Genomic DNA, 9,544 nt, shown 5'->3' with positions numbered 1-9,544 from the left:
TTGTAATAACATTACACATTTACGTGCACTGGGATTACTGAGTGGAGCACAAATATCGCGCTCACTAAAGCGCAATATTGAGCTCCACTAGTAATCTAGGCCTGTATAGGTAGTAAGTATTTTCATATAAGGTTATTTTCAAAATGATAAATCTACCTTCTTTATCTAAGATCCTCTGAATAGAGATTGGCAGACCTTTCTTCCATGCATCAGGCGTGTACACTATCTCTCTGTGAAATGTGTCTCCATTGGGAGAGCCACATCAGCCCTCAGGGTATTAGATTCCAGGTAATCATTTTCACAGTCAGGCATATTCGAGCCATAACTTTGACTTTATTATTGGCGATGAAAAGCAATTAACCAGCAAATTGTTAAACATAAGCATATGGAAATCATGTGAAAACGCAATACAATTAAACAAGTCTCAGTGCAAATTTCTCAAACAACAAAATATACTTGCCTCTAGTGTCACAATCTTTGATAATAAAGTTTACAAATGATGGTTGAAAGTCAGTCATCTTTTCTGTATAGACAATTAAGGATTTGAAAGATAGGTAGTTCTATGACATTCCGGAACAGTCCCTTGAACTGGAGGGAAATAAGCAAACAAATAAGTAAAACTTCTAACATAACTTAATAAACAGACTTTAAAAAAATGGAGTCAGTCCCTCACACCTGCTGGCGTTCTCATTGTGTGCTTCAAATGGTGGTGGAGGAGTTGATTTTCACCCTACACGACTCTACCCGAGCATAGATGCTGCTGAGCACCCAGGCCACTATACTTATGGCTAAGGAAAGGTGTTGTGGGGCTCCAGAGACTGGCTGTTGCAGCAGTAAATGCAAAGCTCCTATCCTCTGCTTCCAGCTTGGTCGCTTGCCCAAACGGAGGTCCCATTTTGGCCTAGATTACGAATGGAGGGAAAAATTGAGCTTTCGCAATACCAACGCATAAATATTTGTGTTTATATGTGTATATATGCATATTAACACATAAATATATAGTTATATAAGCATATACATATATATTTGTGTTTATATGTGTATATACGCATATTAACACATAAATATATAGTTATATAAGCATATACATATATATTTGTGTTTATATGTGTATATACGCATATTAACACATAAATATATAGTTATATAAGCATATACATATATATTTGTGTTTATATGTGTATATACGCATATTAACACATAAATATATAGTTATATAAGCATATACATATATATTTGTGTTTATATGTGTATATGCATATTAACACATAAATATATAGTTATATAAGCATATACATATATATTTGTGTTTATATGTGTATATACGCATATTAACACATAAATATATAGTTATATAAGCATATACATATATATTTGTGTTTATATGTGTATATACGCATATTAACACATAAATATATAGTTATATAAGCATATACATATATATTTGTGTTTATAGGTGTATATGCGCATATTAACACATAAATATATAGTTATATAAGCATATACATATATATTTGTGTTTATAGGTGTATATACGCATATTAACACATAAATATATAGTTATATAAGCATATAGATATATATTTGTGTTTATATGTGTATATACGCATGTTAACACATAAATATATAGTTATATAAGCATATACATATGTATTTGTGTTTATAGGTGTATATACGCATGTTAACACATAAATATATAGTTATATAAGCATATGCATATATATTTGTGTTTATATGTGTATATACGCATATTAACACATAAATATATAGTTATATAAGCATATACATATGTATTTGTGTTTATAGGTGTATATACGCATATTAACACATAAATATATAGTTATATAAGCATATACATATATATTTGTGTTTATAGGTGTATATACGCATATTAACACATAAATATATAGTTATATAAGCATATACATATATATTTGTGTTTATATGTGTATATACGCATATTAACACATAAATATATAGTTATATAAGCATATACATATATATTTGTGTTTATATGTGTATATACGAATATTAACACATAAATATATAGTTATATAAGCATATACATATGTATTTGTGTTTATAGGTGTATATACGCATATTAACACATAAATATATAGTTATATAAGCATATACATATGTATTTGTGTTTATAGGTGTATATACGCATATTAACACATAAATATATAGTTATATAAGCATATACATATGTATTTGTGTTTATATGTGTATATACGCATATTAACACATAAATATATAGTTATATAAGCATATACATATATATTTGTGTTTATATGTGTATATACGCATATTAACACATAAATATATAGGTATATAAGCATATACATATATATTTGTGTTTATATGTGTATATACGCATATTAACACATAAATATATAGTTATATAAGCATATACATATATATTTGTGTTTATATGTGTATATACGCATATTAACACATAATATATAGTTATATAAGCATATACATATATATTTGTGTTTATATGTGTATATACGCATATTAACACATAAATATATAGTTATATAAGCATATACATATGTATTTGTGTTTATATGTGTATATACGCATTTTTAACACATAATATATAGTTATATAAGCATATACATATGTATTTGTGTTTTTAAGTGTATATACGCATATTAACACATAATATAGTTATTTAAGTTTACATATGTATTTGTGTTTATAGGTGTATATACGCATATTAACACATAAATATATAGTTATATAAGCATATACATATGTATTTGTGTTTATATGTGTATATACGCATATTAACACATAAATATATAGTTATATAAGCATATACATATGTATTTGTGTTTATATGTGTATATACGCATATTAACACATAAATATATAGTTATATAAGCATATACATATGTATTTGTGTTTATAGGTGTATATACGCATATTAACACCTAAATATATAGTTATATAAGCATATACATATGTATTTGTGTTTATAGGTGTATATACGCATATTAACACCTAAATATATAGTTATATAAGCATATACATATGTATTTGTGTTTATATGTGTATATACGAATATTAACACATAAATATATAGTTATATAAGCATATACATATGTATTTGTGTTTATAGGTGTATATACGCATATTAACACATAAATATATAGTTATATAAGCATATACATATGTATTTGTGTTTATAGGTGTATATACGCATATTAACACATAAATATATAGTTATATAAGCATATACATATGTATTTGTGTTTATATGTGTATATACGCATATTAACACATAAATATATAGTTATATAAGCATATACATATGTATTTGTGTTTATAGGTGTATATACGCATATTAACACATAAATATATAGTTATATAAGCATATACATATGTATTTGTGTTTATAGGTGTATATACGCATATTAACACATAAATATATAGTTATATAAGCATATACATATGTATTTGTGTTTATATGTGTATATACGAATATTAACACATAAATATATAGTTATATAAGCATATACATATGTATTTGTGTTTATAGGTGTATATACGCATATTAACACATAAATATATAGTTATATAAGCATATACATATATATTTGTGTTTATAGGTGTATATACGCATATTAACACATAAATATATAGTTATATAAGCATATACATATATATTTGTGTTTATAGGTGTATATACGCATATTAACACATAAATATATAGTTATATAAGCATATACATATATATTTGTGTTTATAGGTGTATATACGCATATTAACACATAAATATATAGTTATATAAGCATATACATATATATTTGTGTTTATAGGTGTATATACGCATATTAACACATAAATATATAGTTATATAAGCATATACATATATATTTGTGTTTATAGGTGTATATACGCATATTAACACATAAATATATAGTTATATAAGCATATACATATATATTTGTGTTTATAGGTGTATATACGCATATTAACACATAAATATATAGTTATATAAGCATATACATATGTATTTGTGTTTATAGGTGTATATACGCATATTAACACATAAATATATAGTTATATAAGCATATACATATATATTTGTGTTTATATGTGTATATACGCATATTAACACATAAATATATAGTTATATAAGCATATACATATATATTTGTGTTTATATGTGTATATACGCATATTAACACATAAATATATAGTTATATAAGCATATACATATGTATTTGTGTTTATAGGTGTATATACGCATATTAACACATAAATATATAGTTATATAAGCATATACATATATATTTGTGTTTATATGTGTATATACGCATATTAACACATAAATATATAGTTATATAAGCATATACATATATATTTGTGTTTATATGTGTATATACGCATATTAACACATAAATATATAGTTATATAAGCATATACATATGTATTTGTGTTTATAGGTGTATATACGCATATTAACACATAAATATATAGTTATATAAGCATATACATATGTATTTGTGTTTATAGGTGTATATACGCATATTAACACATAAATATATAGTTATATAAGCATATACATATATATTTGTGTTTATAGGTGTATATACGCATATTAACACATAAATATATAGTTATATAAGCATATACATATATATTTGTGTTTATAGGTGTATATACGCATATTAACACATAAATATATAGTTATATAAGCATATACATATGTATTTGTGTTTATAGGTGTATATACGCATATTAACACATAAATATATAGGTATATAAGCATATACATATGTATTTGTGTTTATATGTGTATATACGCATATTAACACATAAATATATAGTTATATAAGCATATACATATATATTTGTGTTTATAGGTGTATATACGCATATTAACACATAAATATATAGTTATATAAGCATATACATATATATTTGTGTTTATATGTGTATATACGCATATTAACACATAAATATATAGTTATATAAGCATATACATATGTATTTGTGTTTATATGTGTATATACGCATATTAACACATAAATATATAGTTATATAAGCATATACATATATATTTGTGTTTATATGTGTATATACGCATATTAACACATAAATATATAGTTATATAAGCATATACATATGTATTTGTGTTTATATGTGTATATACGCATATTAACACATAAATATATAGTTATATAAGCATATACATATATATTTGTGTTTATAGGTGTATATACGCATATTAACACATAAATATATAGTTATATAAGCATATACATATGTATTTGTGTTTATATGTGTATATACGCATATTAACACATAAATATATAGTTATATAAGCATATACATATATATTTGTGTTTATAGGTGTATATACGCATATTAACACATAAATATATAGTTATATAAGCATATACATATGTATTTGTGTTTATAGGTGTATATACGCATATTAACACATAAATATATAGTTATATAAGCATATACATATATATTTGTGTTTATAGGTGTATATACGCATATTAACACATAAATATATAGTTATATAAGCATATACATATATATTTGTGTTTATATGTGTATATACGCATATTAACACATAAATATATAGTTATATAAGCATATACATATATATTTGTGTTTATAGGTGTATATACGCATATTAACACATAAATATATAGTTATATAAGCATATACATATATATTTGTGTTTATATGTGTATATACGCATATTAACACATAAATATATAGTTATATAAGCATATACATATATATTTGTGTTTATAGGTGTATATACGCATATTAACACATAAATATATAGTTATATAAGCATATACATATATATTTGTGTTTATAGGTGTATATACGCATATTAACACATAAATATATAGTTATATAAGCATATACATATGTATTTGTGTTTATAGGTGTATATACGCATATTAACACATAAATATATAGTTATATAAGCATATACATATATATTTGTGTTTATATGTGTATATACGCATATTAACACATAAATATATAGTTATATAAGCATATACATATATATTTGTGTTTATATGTGTATATACGCATATTAACACATAAATATATAGTTATATAAGCATATACATATATATTTGTGTTTATATGTGTATATACGAATATTAACACATAAATATATAGTTATATAAGCATATACATATGTATTTGTGTTTATAGGTGTATATACGCATATTAACACATAAATATATAGTTATATAAGCATATACATATATATTTGTGTTTATAGGTGTATATACGCATATTAACACATAAATATATAGTTATATAAGCATATACATATATATTTGTGTTTATAGGTGTATATACGCATATTAACACATAAATATATAGGTATATAAGCATATACATATATATTTATGTGTTTATAGGTGTATATACACATATTAACACATAAATATATAGTTATATAAGCATATACATATATATTTGCAGTTTAGAACACAGTCCCCATAGACTGCAATGTAAAGGCACTTTTTAGTGCCGTTTTTTTCTAACATCCCCTTACTTTAACCCCATATAACTGGTTCATGCATTTTTTTTTACAAAAATAAAGATGTTCATATTATTTTTTTATTTTTTTTTATACAAGGAACAGTACCCTTTATTATGTGGTTAATTGTGCTTAGCGCAAGTGCTACCACAAGCTCGTGGGAGCATTAACCCATTAACCAGCCACTTGTAATGACTGGTTATTTAACGTGCTCCCATAAACAGGTAAATTTGCCCCTTTACTGGTGGACATTAAAATAGCGCTCTACTTGTAAACTAGCCCTAAATCTTTAATTTATTACACTTTTTTTCTGTCTATGTACAGTATACAAATGCCTTTGGGAACCTTTAGTCTTAAGATATAGTTAAAATTTGCCACAAAATGCATTTTCTTTAATTTATTTTACTAATGTGTTCCAATGTATATCAATGGGGTATTCTCAGTTATTATTATTATTTTTTTTTAAACTAATTGGCTGCAGGTATAGGTGGCAAGTTTATAAAGCTAGGATTAATAAACAATCTAGGGAGCTACATACCTCCCTGCTGATGTCTTTACAAGCGGCTGAAACTGCTCATAGACAAAATATTTATAACGAACACCTTGCTAAAACCTCTTATTATGCTTTCTATGGATGCTGAAACTACATTTGATTGGCTAGGATAGTTGTTCCTACAATTAACATTTGGACTCTGGGACATTATTATTCAAAGCATTCTACAACTTTACACTTGCCCTTCAGCTAGAGAGTGGGTTAACAGGATGCTTTCTGACCCATTTCAAATAGTGAACGGGATGATACAAGACTGCCCCTTATTCCCTTTATTTTTGTCATATCCATGGAGATATTAGCAGCTAAAATTTGCTCCAATATAAATTATGCTGATGATATTCTATGGACCCTCACAGAACTGAACTACTCAAAAGCTTTAGAAGGTATATTCCAGGAATTTGGAAAGATTTCAAACTTTCTTATTAATAATAGTAAATCGGAAGCTATAAGTATCTACATATCTACACAAGATCTCCGTGCTTGCAAGCTCACTACTCCAGATATAAGTCTTTAGAGTATATCTTAAGGCAGACAAATCTCATCTCTTTTCAGAGAATTATTCAAAATTATCAACCATTATTCAACAAGATTTGCAATCTTGGAAACAAAAAACGTTATCTTGGCTCGGCTGCATACATGCTATAAAAATGAACATCCTTCCCCGCATCCTATACATATTATAAACTGTAGCCATTGAACTACCTAAAACCTTCTGTGTCACCCTTCAGAAAACAATAAATGTATTAATTTGGAATCTGCTTAAAGGGACAGTTTACTCAAAAAATTTCTCCCCTTTAATTTGTTCCCAATGATCCACTTTACCTGCTGGAGTGTATTAAATTGTTTACAAGTAGCTCCTTTACCCTTATATTGGCATTTGAAATTGTTAATTTAGCATGTGGTATCCCCACCTATTCTGAAAGTTTGTGGCCGCGCGTACCAGCTATACATAAGCTTTGTAAACACAGCCAGCAGAAGAAATTACACTCCCAGTCGGATATAGCAGAGATAAGGTAATACAATGTTGATTTTCCATTGTTCTCTCAAAGTACTGGTGATTGTTTTAAGGACAGATATAAGATAAAGAAGCAGGTATATTTGCACAATGTGATACAGTAATGAGATCTGATTATACCTACAAGCTCAACCTATTTTATTAGGTTGTGGCTTCAAAACACAAAATCAGGGCTTTAATATACACAAATAAGCCTTAAAAAGCTAATTTTCATACATTTTTTACTCAGCATTTGGTAAAAAAAGCAATTGTAAACACATTAAAGGAAAAACTGTTTTACAGTATACTGTCCCTTTAAGCCTATATTTAAACCATCTACTTTTTATGTCCCCAAAAAGAATAAAGGTTTAGGCGTTCCATCAATTTGGAATTATTATAGAGCGGTGGTGCTACAAAGAATAATCGATTAGCACATTAACAGTACTAATAAAGCTTGGATATCCGTAGAATCTAACTTAGTTGCATACCACCCACTAGGAAACCTATGCTGGATCTCAGCTGAGGGCAGACCCACAAACATTAAACAGTTCCCCCTTATAAACCATACTATTACACACTGGGATGTAATAATCTTTACAACTGCATCTAACCAGTGCTGCAGAGGTTGCGGTATGATAGAAATGATGAAACCAATATGGAGGGACTGCCCAATAATTAAAAATGTATGGTCAATGGTCACCTCATGTATTCAAACTATCCTTAATAAGTGAAATTTTCAATTAAATATATTTACAGCCCTCCTAAACAAACCAATAGGTCTCATCTGCAAAATTAGATCTAAACCTATATTGATTAATAATAGCACCAAATCTATCCTAGCAAGAAATTGGAAGACAACCCACTCCCCCAACAAGGAGATGTTAAGTGCTAGAATCACAGAATTATTATCTTTAGAGGAATATTCCTATATGAAATTGAATAAAATGCCCATTTTTCACATGATACATTTTTATTGGGATGAATTTATAAACAAAGACCACACAAATACAATCTAACAAAGATCCAAGGATCCAAGGATAAGGGGCGGAGAGGGAGGATTTAATTTATTCCTCCTCCCTTTTTTTTCTTCTTCCTTATCCCGCCCTATCTTAAACTCTAACCTTTTCCACTCAATAATTTATTATTGATTTAATGCAGTATAGTGTAATCTATTAATTGCACACTGCGCTATCAGTATTTCTCCACTTGTAATCTGGGCCAAAGAGTTAATATCATCATTGACCTTTACACTATTAAAAAAAAAATAATAGAAATCAAAAAGAATAAAAGGTCATAAGATGATAGAGGGAATTGAGGTAAGAAAAATAATAATAAAAATGATGATAAATTTAATAAAATAATAAATATTCTAGGAGGCTAATACCAAGAAAATGGAAGTCAACAGTAGCCCCTTCAATCTCAGAATGGCACTCATTGGTTAACTATACCTGGC

The 9,544-nt window shown here is 26.4% G+C and overlaps 1 long non-coding RNA gene across 1 annotated transcript; it reads right to left on the bottom strand.

Annotated features, from left to right (window-relative positions):
• Window positions 1–313: 313 nt before the first annotated feature.
• On the bottom strand, window positions 314–729 carry LOC128665182 (uncharacterized). The gene is made up of 2 exons (XR_008403021.1): window positions 676–729; window positions 314–588 (listed from the first exon to the last, which is right to left on the bottom strand). It is a non-coding gene; the product is annotated as an uncharacterized LOC128665182 (long non-coding RNA).
• Window positions 730–9,544: the final 8,815 nt, after the last annotated feature.

The sequence above is a fragment of the Bombina bombina genome, chromosome 6 (assembly GCF_027579735.1).
Source record: "Bombina bombina isolate aBomBom1 chromosome 6, aBomBom1.pri, whole genome shotgun sequence".
In the NCBI taxonomy this organism is placed as follows: domain Eukaryota; kingdom Metazoa; phylum Chordata; class Amphibia; order Anura; family Bombinatoridae; genus Bombina; species Bombina bombina.
Note: the sequence above shows the minus strand (reverse complement) of the source record. Positions and strands in the feature narration are given on the sequence as shown.